Source organism: Prionailurus bengalensis, chromosome B1 (assembly GCF_016509475.1).
Source record: "Prionailurus bengalensis isolate Pbe53 chromosome B1, Fcat_Pben_1.1_paternal_pri, whole genome shotgun sequence".
In the NCBI taxonomy this organism is placed as follows: Eukaryota; Metazoa; Chordata; class Mammalia; order Carnivora; family Felidae; genus Prionailurus; species Prionailurus bengalensis.
Window position 1 is genome coordinate 98,249,609 of NC_057344.1, and position 26,614 is coordinate 98,276,222.

The window sequence follows — 26,614 nt, forward strand, 5'->3', positions numbered from 1 at the left end:
AGGGCTTTGTGTCCCAGTATGTATTCTGGAGGATGTTCCATGTGCACTGGAGAAGATGTATATTCCATTGCTTTAGGATGAAATGTTCTGAATATATTTAAGTCCATCCGGTCGAGTGTGTCATTCAAAGACATTGTTTCTTTGTTGATTTTTTGATTAGATGATCCGTCCATTGCTATGAGTTGGGTGTTGAAGTCCCCTGCTGTTATGGTGTTATTAGCAATGAGTTTCTTTATGTTTGTGATTAATTGATGTATATATTTGGGTGCCTCCACATTTGGCACATAATTGTTTACAATTGTTAGGTCTTTAGGTAGATAGACCCCTTGATTATGAAATAATGCCCTTCTTCATCTCTTGGTAACAGTCTTTATTTTAAAGTCTAGATTGCCTTATATAAGTAGGCTACTCTGACTTTCTTTTGTTGACCATTAGCATGATAGATGGTTCTCCATCCCCTTACTTTCAATCTGAAGGTGTCTTTAGGTCTAAAGTGGGTAGCTTTTAAACAGGATATAGATGGATCTTGTTTTCTTATCCATTCTGTTACCCTATGTCTTTTGATTGGAGCATTGAGTCCATTGACGTTTAGGGTGAGTGCTGAAAGATGTGAATTTATTGTCATTATGTTGCTTATAAAGTTGGAATTTCTGGTGGTGTTCTCTGGTCTTTTCTGATCTTTGTTGCTTTTAGTATTTATTTATTTATTTATTTATTTATTTATTTATTTATTTCCGTCTTTTCTCCACTCGAAGAGGCCCCCTTAGAATTTTTGCAGGTCTGGTTTAGCGGTCACAAACTCCTTTAATTTTGGTTTGTCTGGGAAACGTTTTATCTCTCCTATTTTGAATGACAGCCTGGCTAGAGAAAGAATTCTTGGCTGCATATTTTTCTGATTCTGCACACTGAATACATCCTGCCACTCCTTTCTGGCCTGCCAAGTTTCTGTGGATAGTTCTGCTGCAAACCTGATCTGTCTTCCCTTGTAGGTTAGGGACTTTTTTTCCCTTGCTGCTTTCATGATTCTCTCCTTGCCTGAGTATTTTGTGAATTTGACTATGATATGCCTTATTGATGGTCGGTTTTTGTTGAATCTACTGGGAGACTTCTGTGCTTCCTGGATTTTGTTGTCTGTGTATTTCCCCAGGTTAGGAAAGTTTTCTGCTATGATTTGCTCACATAACCCTTCTATCCCTATTTCTCTCTCTTCCTCTTCTGGGACCTCTATGATTCTGATGTTGTTCCTTTTTAATGAGTCACTGATCTCTCTAATTCTTAAATCATGCTCTTTTACCTTAATGTCCATCTTCTTTTCTGCTTCATTATTCTCCATAAGTTCGTCCTCTATGTCACTGATTCTCTGTTCTGCCTCATCCATCCTTGCCACTGCGTCATCAATTCGAGATTGTAGCTCAGTTATAGCATTTTTAATTTCATTCTGGCTATTTTTTACTTCTTTTATGTCTGCAGAAAGGGATTCTAATCTATTTTTTACTCTAGCTAGTATTCCTATTATCGTGATTCTAAATTCTGGTTCAGACATCTTGCTTGTATGTGTGTTGGTTAAGTCCCTGCTGTCGTTGCTTCATGCTCTTTCTTTTGGGGCGAATTCCTTCATTTCATCATTTTGAAGGGAGAAAATGAATTAATGAGGTTAAAAAAATAAAATTAAAAAAATTAAAAACAAACACACACACACAAATTGAATAAATGGTGCTAGATCCTAGGTGTGTTTTGGTCTGGGTGTTGAAAGGGGCTTGATAGATTAGAAAAAACGGGGAAAGAAAAAAAAAGGAAATCGTTTGAAAATTTGATAAAATGAATACACTGAAGTAGACTCAAATGAAATGATAGAAGTCAAATAGAATTTGAAAAAATTTACACAAAAGTTAAAAATATAGTAGAAAAAACTAAGAAAAATATTTAAAAAATTTAGAATAAAAATGAATTTTTTCTCTTTCTGTATTCAAGAAAAAGTAATGAAAAATAGAAAAAAGAAAAAAAAGAAAGAAATTTGAATAGATGGACCTGCAAACAGACTGAAATACGACTGAAATTACTTCCTTTTCCCCTAGAAGGCAAAATATGAAGTGCTTTATAGTCCATAAACTAAGCAGACAGAGAGACTTGTGTTCCTGAAGAGCAATGTTGGCCTAGTTGGCAGGGCTTAGTGTAATGACTCCGTTCTCCACTCAGTAGATGGCACTGCTTAGCTTACGGGGGTGGATTGTTGTGGTGCTTGTAGGTGCATATATGCATGCTCAGGAGCAGGAAAATGGCGTCACCCAGCTATCCATTCTCTAGTATGGAACTCTGTTCTCCCCAGTCAGCAATCATGCACCCCTCCTTTGTCTTTGGCTTCGGTCCACTCCCCACTTTTACATTGTCCATGACCAAGCACCAGGCAGATCCTCCCACCTGAGTTTTATCTCAGACATGGCTGTTTTTCCCAACCCCTCATTTCTGAGGGACTGTGGCTTTGACCTGTTTGCCCCTCTGTGGGAGGGTCTCACTGAGCAATGGCTGGGTGCTGGCTGCACCCAGGAACGCTTGTGGGACTGTGCTGCTGCCGACACCCAGAGACTGTGGCCAGGTGCCAGGCTGCCCCAGAAAAAGTTCACTCAATCATGTAGCAGCAGCACTTCAGAGATTATGGCAAATCACAACACGCATCTGGCACCAGGCTTCACCCCCAGCAACCTTGCTCCAGCACCAGTGAATGTGGTTGATCTCCTGGGTCCACTGGGGCCTTTGCCCTTGGGGAAGTCACACAGCCTCTACCAGGTGTCCTCCCAGCAGGGGAACTGGCCCTCCCCATGTGGCTCAAAGACCTTCAGACTTCACTCTGCTCCTGGAGATTCGCCCTTCTCACCAGAGCACTGCCAAGTATCGAACTGCAGAGTTTCAGACTCTGCGCTTCCTCTGTTTATAGAGTCTTAATGGAATTTAAACCCTCTCATTTCTTCTTTCTCCCCTTTTAGTTCAGTCCCTGCAGCTGTTTCCACTTTTCCACTTTCTCTCCAGCTGCTTTTGGGGGAGTGTGCTTTTCCCATATTCTCCCTCCCCACCCCCCACCCTCCACCCCATCCCACCCCTGTCTCTGTCCTCTTTCCACATGCAAAAGCAGCTCCCTGCCCTCCGTGGCTTCTCTCTCCCCCAGTTCACCTCTCTGTGCCGCGTACCTGCTGAATTCTGTGGTTCCAGTTGTACAGATTGTTGTGTTAATCCTCAGATTAGTTTTCTAGGTGTGCAGGATGGTTTAGTGTTGTTCTGGCTGTATTTCATGGATGTGAGACACAAAAAAAAACTTCCATGCTGTTCGGCCATCTTGGCTCCTCCCCTCCAGAAAATTGTTTTAAATCACACATTTTACCAAAAGAACAAAGGAAAAAAAGAAGAGATTTTTATTTCTAATGTAATCAAATGAAAATGAAAACAGGGCAGAAGTTACAGTGTTTGTAGGAAACATTTCCAATGTTAAATGTATTCAAAGAATATTTTGTTTTAAAGTGTTTATTGAAAAACTGTACTGTAAAAAATTATCTAATATACAAATTTATGAAAATAAAGTTAAGTCGATAGCAAAAGAATCACCTGTTTCAACAAATTAAAAGAAGTTGAACATTTAAAAAAATAAAAATAAAAAAGCACTCAGTGTGAGGGATAACCATCATTCACAGTGATTTCTTTTTAAAGATTGTTTTGGCTATATTGTGTCCTTTTCCGTATGCATTTAGGATCAGCTCATGCATTTCTGAATAAAAATCAGTTGGAATTTTGATGTGGATTACCGTGGATCTGCAAAGCCAGCTATTTGGGGAGTCTTGCCATCTTAACAAGATTAAACTCTACCAATTCATAAACATGGAAGCTCTTTCCACTTATCTAGATTACTTCTAATTAATTTCTTTCAATGTTTTGTGGTTTTAGTGTACAAGTCTTGTTCTTCCTAGGTTAATTTTATTTTTGAGATTTATTTAAACATCTAGAACCAAAAATATCTTCCATTAGTTCACCAGGGGCTCTGTGTGTGTTGGGCACACTATCAGTGCTCATCTGGGCCATTTAAAATTGTGCCTTAGCCTGCACGTCCTGCTTCTTTGCTTTTTTTTTTTTTTTTTTTTTTAAGGTTATTATGATGTGACGACCTAAGTCCTTCTCAGGTCTTTCCTGAGCACATGCACAGCCATGAGATTGTGCACGAACTTCTAGATTTCCGGGAAAATGTTGAAGCTTTTCAAAGCCCTTACAGCCATCTCATTCCCCAGTCTTTCCTCCGAGCTTTATGTTTAGGCTATGGTTTGCCTCGTTATTTATCACCTCAGCTGTAAATATTTTTGACAAATTCCCTCAGAAGTACCAATAGGCTTTAGAAATAAGCTAGTTAGTTCCAATAAGTGAAATAACGACAAACATTTGTGCTGGTCCTAGGCAGTCATCAGGTTGGAACAGATAATGATGATTCTTTGTGAATGAGGTCCATTTTGCTTTCTCTGGTACTGGGAACTTCAAGACTTTGGTTAATTTCAAGGTGTCAAACAAAAGTTGATTCTGACAGCTTCTGCCCATTTTTGAAAATTGCTTTAGGAAGAGGCAGAATTCTCAATTCCTTATTCTGCCATTTCTGTTGATGTGCTGACATCACTATATACTAATTCTTATTAAAAAGAGTCTTTATCCTGGGACGCCTGGGTGGCTCAGTCAGTTGAGCATCTGACTTCGGCTCAGGTCATCATCTCATGGTCTGTGAGTTCGAGCCCCACATCGGGCTCTGTGCTGACAGCCCAGAGCCTGGAACCTGCTTCGGATTCTGTGGCTCCCTCTCTTCTGCCCGTCCCTTGCTCACACTCTGTCTCTCCTTCAAATATAAATAAACATTAAAAATTTTAAAAGAAGAGTCTTTATCCTTTGATAAAGGGTATTTGATTAACAATTGATAATATTCTTTTATTTTTTTTGTTAACTGATGAAAACTCTCTTTTTGACAGTCTCATGTATAATTAGCTATTCTGATAAGATTTATAAATGTGTTTGTCCAACCTCTATTTATTCACCAAACATTAATTGAATGCATGTTATCTGTGAGGCACATGTCTTACCAGACACAGGATATACAGTTAAGTCACCTAAAGTCTAGAGGGATAAGCAAGTATCTAAATAGAATGATCATTTATACATTTTTGCCACTAAATATTGATATTACATTTTTATAATCTGAATAAATTTACCCATTGACTAAATCATTCAAATAAAATAACAAGATTAATTTAGCACCTGGGTATTTCTAATGTTGAAAGCATAGTCCTATTAGGGTATAGAACAAGCATTCTTAAAACCAGACATTCTCCTTCAGTTTGTTTAACTTGGACCAAGGACCTCCTAGCCTGAATGACATGCTTCATTCCAACTTTTAAACTGTCGACTGAGTTAAGATGTGTTGATGAATATTAATTTCTTTCACTAAAAGCTCTGACACTGAGACATTCCTGTTGTCTGCTTGTTCCATCAAATAATGAAAGGTCTTGGTGATTTCCTCCAAAGTGTGGATGTTGGCACCTGGAGCTGAAGGGCATATTTCAGACAACCTGCGCTATAAACTACTCTGTTTTGCCATTTCTGGAGGGCCTCGAAGGTGCCTTTACTCTATTTCTGCTGCACACATTTGATACTGTAGACCCCTTTTGAGACTGTCCCAGGGATTATTTATAATGTACTGATGTTACCTTATTAGTACCTGCTATTTCTGCACAGAAGCATGAGGTTTGTTGACACTTGTTTTACTGCTGAAACTTTATTTTTGGTGTCTGGTAGACCACTATGGAGTTTTAGTACTGAAATGTTGTGGCAAACTGAATGAAAAGTCATCCCATGTTCATTTCCCTATGGGTTCCAAGGGTTTAAATAAGCACCTGAATAAGCTTTAGAAATTGACAGATAATGCGATTTCACAAAGTTATTGCATTCCTGTTTCAATTGGCACTTCTAATACTCTCACAAACAGTTTGTGGGGTTGGTAACTTTCCTTTGCAGGAGTGTTTCAAAAATAGGTTCAGATCTACAGCATGAATATAAATTTATACAAAGGAGAAATATTAAAGCAATTTATTATTAATTTTGGAACAGTGTACTTTTGGCACTGATTAGTAATTTCCGAAGCTGGCTTTCTTGTGATCTAGTGACCTACACACAGAAACAACGTAACATGGTGGAAAACTTCACTCTGCCTGCTTTGTAGGCAGTGCCTCTTTCTTCGATTTCTTCATGAAGAGCTCCAAACTAAGGCACTCTGGGAAAGCCATGGTTCATTCTTTTCTCTGCCCTTTAGACGTTTCTGTGGTATCTCTTTAGGATGATCTAAACATTTTTAAATGAATGCATACAGATGAGTTTTAATTTAAAATACATCATAGGGGACAAACTTTAACAAAATTGTATTTCCATTCTTTGAGGGGCCAATTGTGTTTTTTAATTGAAACTTTTCCCTTATAAACATATAACCAGGCTGTTCTATAGTTTCATTTTGCTTTGGTTATAATATAAGCTATAAAACACAAAGGCTAGAGCTATATGCAAAATAAACAGAAACTTTTGTAAAACCTAGGGTAAGAAGGTGACATTTCTTGCATGTGTATGTGCACATATATATATATATATATATGTATATGTATATATCCACACATACATATATGTACATGTACAAATTACTCATTAGTATTTATATGTGTGTACTGAATGCATATGCATGTATAAGTATATAAGTATACATGAATTATGAATATATATTGTATATCAATATGTATGTATGTATATATATGTTTGTGTGTGTTTGTGAATGTATACATTTGTATATAGACACATAATGCATGAAATGGCTAAAATTCAGGGAAAACTAAGTAGGATGTAATTCATCTCATTCATTAACTTATGCAATATTTGCTTTTAATTTCTTAATGCACGGTAGTTATGGCACTCAGTGCTGTGATACAAAATGGCCTATTAAAATATGGCCTTCCTTTCAGGTTATTTACACTATAGGGGAGTTACAGACAAATAAATAGGCCATTGCAATAGCCTGTGAAAATACTGATAGAGCAAGGAGAAAGTATTAGAAGAGGAATCTAAATCACTTGAGAAGGTACAGAAGACTTCCTTGAGGAAGTGCTATCCGCTGATACCTGAAAAACTGAATTGTCCTTCGCTAGACAAAGGAAGTGAGGGATAAGGTGAAGTTGAGAAAGCAAAGCAGAACAGAAGGGGACGTTTAACTGAGGGCCAGAGGAAGTAGAAGGAGCGTGTAGAAAGTGATATAGCTGGAGAAAAAGGTGAGGTGTACATCATGAAGGCTCTCATAACTTGTGTTAATGAGTTTTAAGTAGGAGAATGTGATGGACACATATGAGCATATGGCAAAGAGATCCACAATGATGAGAATGGAAATCATAGTACAATATAGCCATCAAGAAATTTAAAACCATGTGATTAATATCTAACAGTACTGAATCTTTTTTGGTCGTCTACAGGTTTGTAATAATTAGATATAAGTATGGCTGATCTTGTTCTATCCTGTAAATGTATGTAGTATGTGATAGTGAAGATCACTTAAAAATTCCTGGTTGACTTCACTATAGATGATTTATCACTGCTATAGACAGTGTTTGTCTTCTTAATTGATTCCTCTCTCCATTTAATATGAATAGCAATTAGGCAAACCTAGTTAATAGTAAGTTGTCATAGAGAAGATAAGAGAGAATGTAGACATACAAAAGTCCATTTAAAGATGAAAGTTCAAGTCCTGTGTATTTTGGGGTATCAAGAAAGCAGAAAAGCTGTGGGACTGTTTGAATTCCCTTACAAAAAATACCAAGAAAAAAGATTTTCATATAAACATCATCGAGCCCCAAGGTAACGGGTACTTAAGAAGAAACCAGGATTACATACATGATGAAATTTGAGGGAGGTTTCCAACGTTGTTGATGGCTCAAAAGACCGGTGCAACTGGATTTCCAAGATTTCTGGAATTTTCACTTTTTAGTCACTTATGACTCTTGAAGCTCATTTTAAAATGCTCTCATATCTCCCTAAAAGAGTTATATACGAACATATGACTTCATTAGCCTGGAGTAGTCTGTCAGCCTACTTGACTGTTGTCTAAGAGACAGCATGGTTGAAAGGAAACAAGAATCAGAACACATATATTCTATGTGATAAAAGCAGGTGTAGGAAACTTGGAGATTTCAAAAAGACAGGCTCAAGTCGAGAGCAATAATAGAAGTCTCACTACCAGGGCATGGGAGGAGGGGATCAGGTTTTTAAAACTTAGAAGAGTATTGGGGTGCCTAGGTGACTCAGTCAGTTAAGTGTCCAACTTTGCCTCAGGTCATGATCTCATGGTTCATGAGTTTGAGCCCCACATGGGCTCTCCTCTGTCAACACGGAGCCTGCTTAAGATCCTCTGTCTCTCTCTCTCTCTCTGCCCCTCCCCAGTTCTCTCTCTCTCTCTTCCCCTCTCAAAAATAAATAAAGACATTAAAAAAAATAGAAGTGTATTAAAGAGCAATTAAGGAAAAACTTTGATCTGGAAACAGCTAATTGCACACTGGTTCCAAGTCCAAATTTAATCAACAAAATGTTAACACAATTACAGCTATCTGGACAATCCCTTAGAATTAGCTGTGATGAGTTGAGCTTTGTAATTAAAGTTTACAGAAGCATTGCTTACTTGTCTGCAGAGCAATTTTGCCCCCTTGAAGAAGAAAGCACCAAGGCTGTGGGCCTATCACACACTTACACTTACACTTACACCAGCCTCTGACTACTTTGGTACCTGAGAAACATCCAGAAGTCAATAGCTAGGGCACCTGGGTGGCTCAGTTGGTTAAGCATCTGACTTCAGCTCAGGTCATGATCTCACAGTTCGTGGGTTTAAGCCCGGTCTCAAGCTCTGTGCTGACAGCTCAGAGCTGGAACCTGTTTGAGATTCTGTGTTTCCCTCTCTCTCTCTCTGCCCCTCCCCCGCTTGTGCTGTCTCTCAAAAACAAATAAATGAAATTAAAAATAAATAAATAAATAAATAAATAAATAAAATGTCAACAGCCAGTTAGAACTCACAAATCATTTAACCCAGTGATTTCTTTTTTTTTATTTCTTTTTTTTTCAGTATATGAAGTTTATTGTCAAATTCGTTTCCATACAACCCCCAGTGCTCATCCCAAAAGGTGCCCTCCTCAATACCCATCACCCACCCTCCCCTCCCTCCCACCCCCCCATCAACCCTCAGTTTGTTCTCAGTTTTTAAGAGTCTCTTATGCTTTGGCTCTCTTCCACTCTAACCTCTTTTTTTTTTTTTTTTCCTTCCCCTCCCCCATGGGTTTCTGTTAAGTTTCTCAGGATCCACATAAGAGTGAATAACCCAGTGATTTCTAAGGTCAAGGTGTGTTTTCTCACTGCCATTTGTTCCTTGTGATTAATAAGTGATGTGCTCATAAGGATTTCATGAATAAATGAGCAAATGAAAGAATTGCTTTTTCAGAAATTCTTATGTTCTGTGGAGGAGTTTTGGGGTCAACATGATGTGCTGGGTAGAGGAGGGAATCTCTGTCTTAGTAATTAGGGCTCCATGTAATATTTACTTGAAAAAATTCTTTTTTTTTAAAGAAGAAGAAAAATGAATGAATTAGTTTTTCTCATCTTAGCATTAAAAACACGGTGTCCACAGAGGGCTTAGCTCAGGGCTACACAGATTAAAGTAAAACCAGGCTGTGACCCTGGATGGCTTATTTTCTAACCCCATATCCTTTACACTCCACCCTGCACTCCTACCATATGATCATTGCTGTGGGTATCAGCTTTTTTAATTAACAAAATGTGTTAGCCTGCAATACAGAAAGCATGCTTTCTTATTTTTGCTTACTCAGTCCATCTCTTTTAATTTCCAAAATTCATGGCTAATACTAACTGATACAGTGGATGACTTAAGATGTATTTAGTATGAATTAAAAGTAAGCCCTGTCCCCTTTTTTCCCCCCAAATCCTCAATTCTTATTTGTGGACAAATCACCTATACGAATGAGACTGCTTTTGATGAATTCACTTCTCATAAGTAGAAGTAGCTCTTCTTGGGATAATAATGGATGTGGAGCACATACCAATACTTGATCATATTTTTGAGTGTTGTGTGCTTATCTGCATGCATGTTTTCCTGTATCTTACTAGTGGCATGGATTGACAAGAAGTATTCCTGAGACAAGGGATCGCTTGCCAGGCTTGCCAAGGGCAGCAACCATGGTCTTCTCGATAGGCCTGCTGGAAGTAAACATTCCTTTTATTAGTTGGAAGCATGCCCACTTTCAAATTTGTCTAAAAGGAAAAGGAAATTTTCTCCTCACTGCTTATTCTATTTCTAAACAGCTTATAAAGGCCTCTTTTTCATCTTTTATTACAGGACATTATGAGGATGGCAAAAATTAGACTTTCCTGAGCACTTACAAATCTAGTGTTTTGAAAGGTATATTACTTTTTCCACTGGAAATTAATGTAATGAGAAATGTTTTACAACATCCTAAACTATAAAAACACAAACACATTTCGTGTGTGGCATTTCTTTTTCAATGGAACATTAGTCTCTGGGTAGACCTATTTCTCCATGGCCCTGACACTGTGGCCCATGACCTAACAGCTCCCTAACTTGTCTCCCTGGCTCACTTTTTTCTTAAATGGTATTTGCATTTACATTTGCACTTACTATCCTTTTCAATCTGCCTTTCTTTATTGTTTGCCTTTTCTAACTATTTCTCTTCTTTATTAGCCTGTGTTCATATATAGCTGGCATTTTCTTTTAGACTTGTTTGATATATTTCTTTTTTTCCTGGGTTTGTATTATTCTTCCATGCTGAGTGTTCCTAAACTTATATACCTATCCTTGGCTTTTCCATGTACATACATATAACTCTTTGTTGTACTTGTCCATTTGGAAGGGCCAGCAGCTATTTAATCAAGGTCATATCTGACTTGTATTCTTGATCTCAACGGCATCGTCAGTAACCCTTGTCAGATAACATGGGAATTTTTCATTCCATCTCTTACTTCCCAGCTTATCCTATGATTTAACAAATTCTACACAAATTCAAGCCTGTCCCTTTATTTGAATTGACGCCTAGCTTGGGTTCATCAGGATGTCTATCCCTTTCTTATCTTTGTATGACGATATTGTTCAAAGGTGGTTCTATTAGGTTTAACAATAAATAAGGCATCCTCCTTCTCTTCAGAACAGTTGCTAATTAATAGGGTCTATAGATTATATAAACTAATAATAATAACAAATAATGATTAAGTTATTGAATGAGATAAATGATATTTCGATAGAAGCTTTTTAAATATATTTTTTAAGGTCTATGTATTTTTGAGAGAGAGAGACAGAGCATGAGCAGGGGCGGGGCAGAGAGAGAGGGAGACATAGAATCTGAAGCAGGCTCCAGGCTCTGAGTTGTCAGCAGAGAGACTGACATGGGGCATGAACTCATGAACCGTGAGATCATGACCTGAGCCAAAGTCAGGCACTTAACTAAGCCACCAGGTACCACTCGAAAGACGTTTTTAAAGATCAAAAACAAAGTTGTAAGATTACTTCCTCAATCTTCACATCTTGCTGCCTTTACTATTTCAATCTCTATAATTACATGCATATTTAACAAATTTAAATAGTTTTGTTCCAAAGTTACTTAAAAAGGGACTTGTGATTCATTGCATGCCATTATAAAAACATGGAGATGAATGCCAGAAGAGTATAAATAAACCCACAATTTACAGGCAGAAGCATAGTGAGTGGGAAGAGCCTTGGAACACTGGATTTTGGATATTTTCTCCAGTAATGCTTTCTTTTTCTATTTTCAAAGTTTTACTTATTTATTTTGAGAGAGCTAGAGAGAGCATAAACAGGGGAAGGACAGTGAGAGAGAGAGAGAGAGAGAGAGAGAGAGAGAGAGAATCCCAAGCAGGTTCTGCACTGTCAGCTTGGAGCCCAATGTGGGGGTCAACATGGGGCTCAAACTCACAAACCTTGAGATCATGACCTGAACTGAAATCGAGAGTCAGGTGCCTAACCAACTGAGTCACCCAGGCACCCCTCTCCAGTAATGCTTTCTGACTTGGGGGTTGAGAGTAGACAGTAGCTTTGCAATTTGGTAATCAGGTGAAGGAGATCATGGACAACTCCAAATAACTATTAATTGCAAGCACAGTAAAAAGTGTATCTATTCTTAAAGTTTAAATTGTATCAGGGCGCCTGAGTGGTCTCAGTCGGTTAAGGGTACGACTTTGGCTCAGGTCATGATCTCACAGTTCATGGGTTCAGGCCCTGCATCAGGCTCTGTACTGACAGCCCCGAGCCTAGAGCCTGCTTTAGATTCTGTGTCTCCCTCACTCTCTCTCTCTCAGCCCCTTCCCCACTCGTGCTCTTTCTCTCTCTGTCTCTCAAAAATGAATAAATGTTAAAATATTTTTAATTTAAATTGTATTTAGCTACATTTATATTATGCTATACTTCAGGCACCACTCAAAGTAAGTACTATAATTATCCTGATTTTACATATGAGCAAACTGAGGCACAGAGAGTTGTCATCTGTACACGATTATATAGTGAATACTCAGTGGAACCAAATTTCAAGTGGGGCCTAATACAGACTAAGTATTATATGGGTGTTAAACAAAATTTAAATTGAGAAAATAAATTCAGTTTGGCACTGTGGCTATGAAATAGAATATCCTTATTTTAGGAAATGCACATTGAAGTTATTAGGAGTAAAGGACAATGATATATGGAAATCACTCTTAAGTGGTTCAGAAAAAAATTCTGTGTATGTACAGATGCACACAAATACACATAGCACAATATAAACATGTATAGTTAGATAGAGAATGAAAAAGTGAATGGGAGAAAGTACTAATTATAGGTGAATTAAAGCAAAGTTTTTGTAACTATTTATTTTGTCATTTTTAAAAATTTTTACAACTTATATGTAAATTTGAATTTGAGTAAAAAGTTTTTTTGTTTCTGAGAAAAATAGTTAATAACAACAACAAATAGTTGTTTGTTCCAAGCTGTATTTTTCCACTTCATCTGCAACTGACTTCTCCCTTTTCCTCCTCTAATGGGCTTCATGTCTTATGAGCCCCTCTTCTCTTTTTCTAAGAAGGGGGGAGGGATGTTTTGTGGTTTGCAGAGGGAGAAGGGAGGATGTCCCTTTAGTCCACTGGTCTTTGGCAAGGGTGGAGTCATCCCCATATGTGATGTCTATGCTTTATTTATATGGGCACCCCAAGTGAATTCCTTTAAATGTGTGAATGTTTCCACAGACGTATAGAAGTTTTTACTTCTTCTCATGGTTTATTATTTTTTATTTTTAACCTTACTTATCCATAAACTATTTTTCCACCCCAAGATGATAAAAAGTTAATTATACCAATATTGATTAAGAATGGATGATATAAAGATATCTAAGTACTCAACAGGGAGTAGGGTTCAGGCACTGGCTGATGAAAACAGACACTTACTGTCCTGTAGGCTGGCCTGTGAGATCAGTAGCCAAGTGCTCAATGGCAGGTTGAACCGAATTGGTGTGTGCTAGTGGAAAATTAACTAAGATATTCATACTTTGAAGACAAGAATGAGAAACATCTGTATTTAAAGATAAAGACAAAAAGTAAGAAAAAAAATAAAGAATGGATCATCCTTAATGAGTTAGTTTGGAGGTCTATTCCCCCCACCCCAAGTTGCTGTCTCTCTTTATAGAGCCGAGTTTGCTAGGCACTTTATGTGTTCTAACTTTTATAACAGGTATAAAGATACATGTTTTACAGATGAGGAAACTGAGTCACTGAGTGGTAGATAATTATGAAAATGGTTTTAAATTATGATTTTTTTCTCATTGTTAATACAGTAAATTCTGCTCTTCCAGAGGAATCAGTTTTAATAAATAAATTCATCTATTTAGTCTAATAATTATATAATACACTTATGTGTATATATAATAATTATGTACACATAAAATTTATTCATTTAATATATAATATACTTATAGTACTTGAATAGTAGATATTACGAAATTCCTCTCCAACATGGTCTTACAAATTTACATTTTTATAAGCAGTGCATGAGAGCTATTTTATGAAATTTTCTCCAAACACTTGGCAGGAGTTTTGTTATCCTCAATCTGATAGGTGGGGTATGGGAATTTTCCTTTAATATCTAAACATTTCTAATGCTAGAAAGGACTTTGAAAACCATCTATCCCAAGTCTTGACTTTCAAGAGGAAGATGAGTCTTAGGGCACTTACAAAATTTATCCAAAGCATTAGAACCCAGTATTTGAATCTGATCTAGACTTGTTTGCATTCTACTAATGCACTACGATAAGTGACCTTATCTAACTAAATTGCTTCATGCATGGTTTCTAAATTAAACTTTTTTCAAATAATTTAGAGATAATTCTAATTTAAATTATTTTGGTGGGGGAGATATTCAGAAACATAGAAGTTGGTCCTCATAATTTTCGGTCAGCAAATTCTTTCAAGCTACTAAGCTTGCTCTATAACATTATTGTATGTCATTGTGCAATTAAATTATTTATTCATTGAATTGAAATTTTAGTCTTTACCGTGTACATTACATTCTCCAAGACTTTCGCTAGCTTTGCATTATTAACATGGATAAAATTAAGCATTAATTTAGAACATTCCATAAAATGAAGCATACACTATAACTCTGATGTTATCTTGGTAGTGGATAATGGCTCTGGAAGTAAAATTGAATTCAATAGATTACCTTCATCATCCAAATGTGCTTTTACTAAAACCATTAAGTGTGCATGAAAACAACCTTTAAATGTGAATTATTTGAATACTTTCTACACATTTTTAATTTCTATTTTTCTTACTACCCTCCAATCATGAAGTCTAAAAAAATAAAGAGCAATTAAATTTAGAGTACATACTTGATATTACCCTAAGGACTTAATTCTGAGGAAGATTAAACAAGAATAATAGAAGAGAGGCAGGGTAGTTTTGCATTTCCCATGAGCTGCTCTCTGATTTTCCTCAGGTCTTCATTAGATTTACCTTATCATCCTTGGCATCTGAGTTGGTACTTATTTCCAAATTTCATTAAGAAAGTTAATGTTGCTATTGTTTGTGGACTTTTAATCTGAACTTTCACTATATTTTTTAGTAATTGTCGACTCTAAATTTGGAATGTGTGGCAGGAAAGCGAAATTAAAGGCATCATTATAGATCTAGAGGTGCAGAGTGTTTAAGAAGATTTTAAAAATGAATTTTACACGAAACCATTTTTTAAATCTATAATTTTTTTTCTCTCTTTCTGTCTTTTACTTACTTATGTTTTGTACTGGCATTTATTTGTGTCCTTTAGTCACAGAAGGGATGATGTCAGATGACAATAGAGCGTTATGATGTCTATATGAATTACCATAATAGATTACAGACTTGAGGCAGTCCACCATGATCTCACCAAGGAAACTAGGTTAATATAGATTTATATACTGGAAGCATACATCCTGGAGCTGGGTTGGTGAGTCAGAGAGTTGATATCTTAATTTGAGTTCCCACCACCCTCCTGTCTCTAAAATGCTAATTCATCAACATCCTATAAACTATATTAGTTTCAGAAATTCACTGGCAATGAATTTTATTTTTAGGTAGGTGAATAGGGAAATTATTTTTAATGTATTAAAAAAATCTCTGTATTATTTTACATTTTTAACCTCAGAGGTACCTTAAAGAGGTAAAGCTTTATTATTTTTATGGTTGCAGTTTTGAACCTGCGTGCATGTCTGGTTAACTGGATATCTCACTATACCAACAGTGATTTGCCTGGGGTCTCAATGGTACATTAGGGGGGTACTGGTTGAGTGGAAGAAAATTATATATTATTAGTGGACAAATGATGTGATAGTATGGAGAACTTCTTTCTCAACACTTACTTTTACTTTGGGCTGGCAAGCTTAAATGTTAAGAAAAAGTTGTCTATGTAGAAATTACACATCTAAGGTATTATGTTTGATAATTTTGGATGATAGAGTAAAAGTGGTATTTCCAAAGTGGCAGGCAATCCAAAATAGCTTCAGTTAGGGGCAAAAAGGCAAAAAGAATTTATGTTGCCCACACTGAAATGAAAGTTGCTTTCACTTTATCTAAGCACTACTTAGTCTGGAGTGAATTAACTGCTCTATGCATAGCCAATAGAAACTCAATTATAGCATACTATTAGCTGACCATCTTCTAATCTTTACGTCTTTAGCCATCTATACTTAAAATACTTTCAAGTTGAATCATCGCGTCTGCAAACATTTTACTTTAAAACAGATAAGGTAGTCCAAGATCTATTTATTGTACAGTTAAAATGTATATGTTTGGAGTAAAATTATTTTTGATATTGATTAATAATAGTTTATTAATTTTGTAACTTATTACTAGCAGTTAAAACAATACTTTATCATCAGCCCTACATGATTATCTTACCTTATGAAATTCAAGATGTTTTCAGTTTTTATACATCAACACAGACAACAGCTAGATGATGGAAAACATGTTCTTTTTCCCCATGACTCCTTTTCATGTGAACCATGAATAGGAAATATTAAACAGAGAACTGAGCGTTTTAAGATTAGGCCACCCTAAAGATAAAGATAACACATCAACATGAATTTCCAAAAATAATTGAGCAAAGAACACATGAAAAATATAGACTTCTTTTCCCTTTCCAATGCTTTTGCTTATCAGCCCAAAATGTAGCATGTGATACCCCTTTTTTTCAGGTTGAAATTAAAGCACAGGGTTTGGATCTTTTGTTTCCGTTTTAAATTCTCCCTTTTCTCACTTGCATGTCATATATTTAAAAAAATTCATTTCTGAGAAATAGATAATTGAATTCTACTTTCTCATTTCTCTACCATAATTTATATGGTTTTACATGTATGACATTCAGCTTTGTTAAACCATGGAAAAGAGGGAAAAAAAGTCTGTAGGAAAAGGATCTTTGTGTTACTTGAACAGAAAAGGAAAAGAGGGCATACATAGTTCAGATTCTGAAATAAATATATACAGTCTTCTTATCCACTTATCTCAGAAGCTTAGTACCTTATTATTTTGCTGTCTCAGGTACCATAATTAACTAACCATGTTACTTTTTTTTTAATATATATTTTTTTTGTAATTGATAAGGTTTTGTAACACTCTCTGGGTCAATGTCACACTGACCTTTCTGATATGCAATGAATAAATGCTTGTTGGCCCATTTAGCTTAATGATGGTGCATCCTAGTCAGGTTTCAATGTACATTTCCTCTAGCTACTTTTATTTCTTTCTTTTTTTCTTTTTCTTTTTTTTTTTTTTTTTGAACTTTGATCTTGTCATGTTTTGGGTCTCTTATCAAATGCCAAGGGCTTTTGAATGAGAACTGGATGTACAAGTAGGTTTGGCATTTGTTGCATACCAGCTATGATTTGGAGCCTGGGAAGCTTAATACAATATGACTTTGCCTCAGGTCTGGGGAGAAGCCATTTGCCAATACTTAGGCAGACAGTGGAAAATTAAGAGTAAAATATTATCTTCACTTTTCTTGTCTTCATTCTCACAATGAATATGGAAAATCTGCGGGAGGCTCAAAACATCAAGATGACAGCAAAAGAACGTTAAATCATTGTGAAAAATTAGTAAACAGAAAAACAGTATAATCTGGTCTATGAGCAAAATAAAGTATATGAGCAAAGAGAGAAAACCTCATAGATTAGTTTATTATTATTACTAAAAACCAAGAAGTTTTTAAAGGAAATTTGTTTCTCCACAGAAAGATATTATGTACAACAATAAGAATGGTCTGAGTTGAGATGAAAACATACATGGCTGACAAAGGAAAACAGTGATTTGAAAAATGAATGCACAGAATTAAAGCTCTACTAGAGTGGTCAAAAGCAGATTTGACACTACAGAAAACTGAATCACTTACGTAGGATAGATGTGGGGAAGTGCTTCAAGAATTCAATTTATATAAATCAAAGAAACAAAGAGAAAGCAGGTATTGAAGGCAAGCCACAGGTTTCCAACTGACAAATAGTAGTAACTTGCCCAAAATACAGTTCAAATGAATGAAAAAAATGAAAAATAAATTACTGTGTACTAGAAAGACACTTACCAAACTTGAAAAATAAAACATGAGATGGAAGATTTAGAGGAGTCATTATTTACAAGCAAATAAAGTGAATGATGATGATTTTAACAGAGGTCCTAGAAGATAACTTTTACTAAAAGAAATTAATTGTACAAGAATTCAAAGTAAGAAAGCATATTATTTATAAAAATTTTAAAATAATATATTTAATAATAAATCACTAAAGACAATGGGAACATATCGGTCAACATAATTCTTTAAAATAGGAAAAGAAACTCATATGTCGTTCCATGAAGATACACACATATGAAAAAACATTTAAAAAACAATTTTTAGATCTATAACATTTAAAAAAATGCACTGTTCAGGTAACACTTCTGGAGTCATTGCTTAAAAAAAAGAACATTATTCCAAATAAGAGTTAAAGTACAAAGTAGCAAGTTATATTAGAAAAAGTTTGCCATCACTGGTTAATAAAAAAATATTATCCCCTAGCAGGAAAGAGGATGGTATTGATGAATGAAAATAAAATAATACAAAATATAAACAAATTTAAAAAAAAGATGCTTAAAAGATTAAAGAAACAAAAATCATAAGGGAGGGACAGAAAAGTGTGGAAAGCAAAGGCTAAATATTTATTTTGTACTAATAATAGTGGAAAAATATATATATGTATATTTTTTTGGAAAAATATTTTATTAAATTTTGTATTGGTATCATTAGATAAGTCTATTTATAAATATTAGTGATAAAACATTGAAAACATAAAATATTATAAAACCTAGATTAAATATGATGTGGAGGGGATAAACTAAAGATGTACTCATCAAGTTTAGTAAATTTGGCAATGATGTAAAATGTAATTCTCTTTTAAATAGAATATGGTAGTATTTAATAGAGTATATTTATCTACCAATTGTAAGAGGCAGCAAAAATTCAAATTACTTTAAGTGCTAAAAAGAAAAACCATATATAAATTGAACTCAAATAAAAAGGTGGATTTCATATTAATTTTAAAACAAAATTTAAGTTGGGTAAAGTCTAAAATTAAAGAAAACCATTTTATTATGGCATATTAAAATATAAGTTTACTATTTATTATTACATCTTTTAGGTAAAAAAAGAAACAGCAGAGAAAGTATTGTTAAACAACCAACAGGAAATTATATAAGTAAATACTTAATTAGATATCGTGAACACTATTATTAGTATGCCAGATCAAGTCATCAACAGAATCAATAAGGAAATTGATTAAAGTACAGGTAGAATAAAATGTATCACATAGCACATTTTGCAGATGTATGATATGCTTTATATTTATGTATCTATTTAATATTTACAAGTTGGCGATCTCTATTGACAAAATCAATTCCAACCAATAAAACAGAAATTACTAGGGTTCTGATTTCTGATGAAATTCAGTTAAACTAATTAATTAATCCCACTTATGATTCTTTACACACATATAACTATTGTATCAAAAAGAACTAATATTACAATTTCTTTGTATAATCCCAAGATTCTAAGTGATTCCTTCTTTTTAACTCTATTCTGTTTTTTCTATCATTCAAGAAAGTGTATGGGGATTCAATTGATTAAGAGTAACTTAATTACAGATAGAGAATTTTTCAAAATCTAATTTCTTGTTGCTTAGGCTATTAGTCTCAGAATCACCTTCATCTCTCCTCCAATCTTGTCAGCACTAATCTATTTATCCACTCATCTCTAGGCATATTCCTTGTTGCCATACTGATTGCTCTTTCAGAATCCAGAAGGAATATGTATCTCATCTTAATCACCCTCAAGATTTTAATTGTTTTTTACCCATCTTTTCTTGTATGGTTAATCTTGATGAAAGCTACTTTGATAATTCCCAACTTTGCTTTTTTTCAGTAGAATGATGTAGCAGGGTGAATCTGGTATCAGATGGATATTATTTGATTTTATTATTATTGAAATGTTATTATTGAAATATATCTATGTGAATAACTGACACATTTCTGGATTCCTGATTATGATTAAGAATAAATGAATTTGTGACACATTTTATTTTTTTTAAATATGCTTGCTCTGACTATGGATTTTTTTTTTCCTCAGAAGAAAAATTCACCATGCAAATAACTGAGGCAGGCTTAATTTCATCTTTAGTATTATGATTGGACTACATTTATCTTCTCATGACATCTGTTTCGCCATTTTAAAATCTTGCCTTTCTATGAGGTTTAGACTCAGACTCAGAAATGTACAGAAATTAATATGTGCTTTTTCAAAGGAAATTATTCAAAGTTTACTTGAACAGAATGCAATATTTTTGTTTTCATTTATAGTTTAGAAAACCTAGATTTGAAAAAAAAAAAATTCTGTGTGCCTCCTTCGGGTAAGGTCTGAATCAATCAATCCCTGTGGTCTGATCAGCTTGTACAGCTTGAAAAACTCTCACTCTCATCAGTAAACCAAGTGCATCAAGTTCTCTGCCACTAGGCCCAGAGTTTACCCTACTCTAACACTGTTAAGACTAAATCTACTGTGTCCCTAATCCCTGTTTTCATTAGTCAGTATCTAAAATGTAAGGCCTTTGACTTCCGACTTTTTTTGCCACATCAGTCACACATAATACTCGGTACTTCTTTACTTCTAATTTAACGCTTAGTTCCTACTATGCTGAAATTGGTCTATGGCAGAGCTCTCCAATAGAAATATAATGCAAACCACATATGCACTTAAAGATTTCCTAGTAGCTACATTAAAAAAAGTTTAAAAGAAAGGTGAAAATAATGTTAATGATATTTTATATAATGCAATATATGCAAATATTACCATGTAATATGTATTGACTGATTATATATTGTGTATTGATTATATATTTAGTACTTAATATATGATCAGCATGAAAATAATTTGTCAAATATTGCATATTCTCTTCTATACACTAAGTCTTTAAAGTCTGGTACATAATTTCCACTTAAGACATTTCTTATTTCAAAGTAGCCACAGTCCAGTGTTCAGTAGCCACATGTGGCTAACAGATACCACTTTGGGCAGTGTAGCCTGCTAGGAATGTGGTGTTGATCCCCAATCTGTTCTTTATTTCCTGGATTTCAGATTTGAAGGAATAAACTTTCATTACCCAGAGACATCCTAGCACGAGACTTTGAACATAGGAGTGAGTCTGAGACCATCTTTCTTCTGCAGTGGCAACTGACAAGCAATGTTGGATATGGTGGTGAGTGTGACGGCAGGGCTCCACATTCAAGTCTGGTCACCTCCACCTCCTTTATGGAGACGAGGCAGTGGTGGCAGTGGACTGGTGGGAGAGCAGAAGCCACCTGATCTTTGCTTACACTTGCATTGGGTTTGTACAATATTCTCCAAATGTCTGGTTATCTTTTACCCTATTCCTGTAAATAATACCTGTTTCAAGAGCTTGGCCAGGAAACATCTCTTCAGGAAATATTCTCTGACTACACTCACTTTCCTACCAATGTATATTCTGTACTAAGTACTTACCACATATTTTATAGTTCCTTTTTAACTTCTCTGTCTCAATGAAGGCAGGAATAGTGTCTTTATTATTGCTAATTGTATGTTAATTATTATTTTTTAAATGTTTATTTTTGAGAGAGAGAGAAAGAGCATAAACAGGGGAGAGGCAAAGAGAGAGGGGGGCAGAGGATCTGAAGAGGGCTCCTCCATGACAGCATTCAGCTGGATGTGAGGCTTGAACTCATGAGCTGTGAGATCATGACCTGAACCAAAGTCAGATGCTTAATCTACTAAGCTGCCCAGGCACCCCTATTGTTAATAATTATTTAATCAGCATCTGGCACATTTTAGGTTCTCAGTAAATGTTTATTAAATGATGGCTGTGAATAATGAAGAGAATAACAATGGACAGAGTATTTTAGAGCTAGGGATAGGCCAATTCTGGGGCATGTGACACAAAAAGAGTTCTTCAGCACAGGAGTTTTTGGTGGGGTAGAGGCTGTGTAGTTTAGGTCCTTAGTGGTTAGCACTGGGGAAAAATATGCAAAAGTGTAAACAAAGAAGCATCAAGTTCTAAACACTTGCTTTATGGACTTGAGCAAATGCACAGGGCTGTTCCTAGCAGGTGTCTAATGAGTACTCACTGACGAATTAATTGAATAAGTATATGTAAAAACATGCACTTGATCTTGACATTTCAGCCTAAACCTTTCATTACCGTTAACGCATACTTTGTCTTTTCTAACTTATGATATTAATTTTGTACTTAGATGAGTCTCAATAGAGATGAACTGACCAACCATTTGTTAAAAGAAACATGTTTTCCTTCCTTTTGATTATAGACTCCAAATTTAATTAGCCTCAAAGAGGAACAAATCTCAACAGGAAGATTCTTGTTTTTAAGGAATGGTAATATGACTATTGCTTCTAGCATCTAACCACTTGGGGACAACTTAATTCTCTTTGTTTTGGGCCCCTAAATTCACCATATTAAATAAGCTCTCTTTTAGTATACATTTGATCATGGAATGTCAATCAGATCTTTCATAAAGTGTTTTGGGATTTTCTTTTTCTTTAACTGTTGGCAAAGTGTCTGCAAGACACTCTTATGGTGCAAGAGACTCTTAAATACAGAGACCAAACTGAGGGTGAATTGGGGGGTGGGGGAGGGGGAATATGGGTGATGGGCATTGAGGTGGGCACTTGTTGGGATGAGCACTGGGTGTTGTATGTAAGCGATGAACCATGGGAATCTACCCCAAAAACCAAGAGCACACTTTACACACTGTATGTTAGCCAATTTGACAATAAATTATATTAAAAAAATAAAATAAAAAATAAATTAAAAATTCAAAAGCAATTTATTGGCAATTTCGAAAACCTAGACAAAAAAAAAAGAATGATGGAATATGAGAAATGACATTAATTAAAGCTTAGGATATTTAATTAATAGTTAAGTATTTATCAGTTTTGACTTTTAAGAGAGATTTTGTTGAAACTATATCTTAATTTAAGATAAAAAGTTAAAAGATCATTCTGACTTGTATATAGAAATCCTATATATTCTCTTTGCTCCAAGTCACTACTGGTAGCTATAATAGTTGGTGTTAAATTCCAGCAGGGACAGTACTGGTGAGAAGACGGGATAAGGTAAAACCATGGAGAATTCACATGGCACTGAAAGTAGAGGCATAATGAGGATTTGTTGGAATATCCAGATCCCCCCTTCTTATAAAATCCTTGGATTTCTTTTTTAATCTGCTTTTTTGGCTACATCTTCTCTTTTCTTATTTTGTCTCAAGAATTGAATTCCAGCTTTGTTTCCATGGAATAGGCTGATTATTTTCCTTTGAAGCCCCTCCCCCCATTTCCCTGTGGGATAGAATCTAGTTTCATTCACACACTTGTGATTACAAAGTTGGTACAGAGCCTTTTGCAGATACCTAATAATTTTTCCTGAGAGTAACATGAAGATATAGATGCTAAAATGTTAAAGATTTTTAATAAAGTTTCTCGCTATTACTTATTAGAATATATTAATAGAACTGAGCTCTGATCGTTTTCACATAATGATCACATCTTTGTTATTAAGAATCTCAATCAATATGTTTTCAGACTTCCTTTTGATTAGATTAGGGACCTTCCTTTATTGCGCCAGTCTCCCTGTCTGACATTAGCAACACTAACGCTTTTTTTTTTAGGGCTAAAATTTTCCATAGGGGGCTTCGTTGAACAATATGTCTGAGAATGTTAGTGAATATTATATAAAAGAAGGATTCTCTGGGGATCTAAGTTGGGTCAATGCTCCAGCATAGGTACTGAAAGAATCTTCAGAGATTTTGGTAAACTGACATGTGAGGAAACTCTAAGATGAGAAGGAATATTGAGCATTTCCCCAGACCATTTAACTATAGAAGGTCTTACTTTTTGCTTTTTTGTTTTTGTGTTTAAATTTTTCAACTGAAGAGTGTTGTTATTGCCGGAAACACTTTTTTTCTTCAATAACCTGAAAAGGTACATTTCATATACACAAGAATAGTAAATGTATTTCCTTCTAGCTTCCAAAATACTCAGGCAATATCAACCATCAATTCTGGAATAATCCAAACAGTTCTTCAAAGGTCCATTGTATTTACAATGGAATTCCATTACACAGATAAGTCTGCCCTTTGTTTTGTGGAGAGAAAAAATAATGAAGTCTCATTACTCTAGAATCCCTGCTATCATGGAAAGGCAAAATGAAGTCAAATCAGGAACTGTCTCTCACACTTGCATCTTTCCTCTAGGTATGGTACCTTCTACAGAGTCACTTTCTTTTTGCTCAGTAAAGCAGCAGCCACCGTGGTATTCTAGGGGGGATAAATTTAGAATGAAATTAGTAGCAGCTTATTCATGGTAGGAATCCTGGGGGAGCAAATGTTAGGAAGACTGATACCTTCAAGGCCTTTGGAAGTGTAAGGGTCACAAGGAAGCCACTACTGACCCCAATGTATATGTGAGAAAACTCCCCAAACTGAGGGCAAAACACCACATCTGTCATCTTATAGTGCCTGGATGCCTTTCCACACTGGCTACCAGAAGATAATGGTGTTTTCTTGTCTTCCTTAAAAATCTTCCAGGATCAGGGGCACCTGAGTGGCTCAGTTGGTTAAGCATCCAACTTATGCTCAGGTCCTGATCTCGTGGTTTGTGAGTTTGAGCCCCGTGTCGGGCTCTGTGCTTACAGCTGGAGTCTGTTTCGGATTCTGTGTCTCAAGTCCAAAAAAACCTGCAAGTGAGTCTGTAAAATATCTGTGGACTTTAAGGGTCTGAAATCTAAGAGCAAGCTTAGAAGAGATAAAACCTGAGTGTCAACAGACGTCTAGTGTACCTGAATTGTACAGGTAACAAGTAGAATTCTGTAAAGAGGCAGTTGTATTGAGTAGTGAATGGATGGTATTCAGAGAAAGGACAAAAAAATTACAAAGAAACAATGGTGTTCCTTATCCCACTACTTGGGATAATCAGTTACCAGAAAGCATCATATAAACCAAAGGTTCTTAAAATATGGTTCCCAGCTCAGCAGAAACATCACCTGAGAATCTTTAGAAATGCAAAATCTTGGGCTACCCCAGACAAACTGAATCAGAAAGTTTGGAGATGGGGCCTAGGAATCCTTGTTTTAATAATAAGTGCACCAGATATTTCTGGCACACACTAAATTTTGAGAACCACTGGTAGAGTTTCTGAAAAGAATATCCCATGAGTATTATTTTGATTCTAGGAAGGGTAAAGTCTGCTTGCAGCTTGAAAAGAATACTTGAAGCTTTATAAACTCTCATTAGAGGCTAAAATGACTGAGATTCTGTCCAAGAATATCTGGGTAGGGCTAGAAATTAAAAGTAAACAAGGCAGCTGAATTTTGTATTTGACGTAGTATTAGTGTAAGAGTGGGAAGGTCTGTGCCTGAGTTACTGCAAAATGAGTTGGCACTTATGACAAAAATGTATTAAAAGGAATCGGTGTAAATGATTGTCATGTTTATACACACGCTGTGTAAAAATGAATGAGTGTGCGCCACTGATCAAACCAGCTAAATGGTCAGTCCAGTTCCATGGTAGTCTTCAAAATTCATGCATCCTGAGCAACAATGCAGAGCTTTGGGTGGCTTCTGTTGTGTTTGATCAATTCTTAGTTTCCCTGCATTAACCCTTTATCAACTCATGAATAGCATCTTACCCTGAAGGAGCATGGGGTTGTGACAGGTTTTGTGGCCACCCCAAAGCTATTATGGTAAAGGGAGTGTTTTATTACATCCCAAAAGGGGTCCCTTTGTTTCCCTACTCTTATTTTAAAAGATAATTAAAACAAAACAAAGTAAAAGAAAAAGAAAAAAAAAAGAAAAAAAAGAAACAGTTATCAGCTAACAAAACTGAGGGAGTTTGAACTCTTACACACAAATTAAAAACAGGTTTTCAAGCTGTCTTTTTTAATTTAAATATTGCTCCTGTATAAGATTTTCCAAAGCCATCTAGCAGGTAGCTCAAGGGCAGAGTTACTCTAGCAGCCCTGCTTCCCTGGGGATTGGAAGAATGACTTCTGAAAGCAGTCATTTCTTAGCAAATCACATAAAAACCTCACTGGAGACTTTTGCTGCCAGGAGACAGATTTTAAGCATCCAACTGATGAAACCTCTAAGACAATAAAGAGTGCCAGATGCATCAGATTTGGGTTTTAAAACTGCTGATGTCCACATTTAACCTAAACGTGCTTTATCCAATCTTGAAAAACTAATGTAGTGCTACATTCTTGCTTGTGAGGTAATGTCATTTTGGTGATATTTTCTTTCCTGTTAATACAAATCAGAAGGCTAGCTGTATGTATAAAGGAAAGAAAAACAAAAATAAAAATAGAACATCCTGATTAATACTGGGAAGAAGTAAAGAAGGATATTGGAGGAACAGTTTAAAAAGG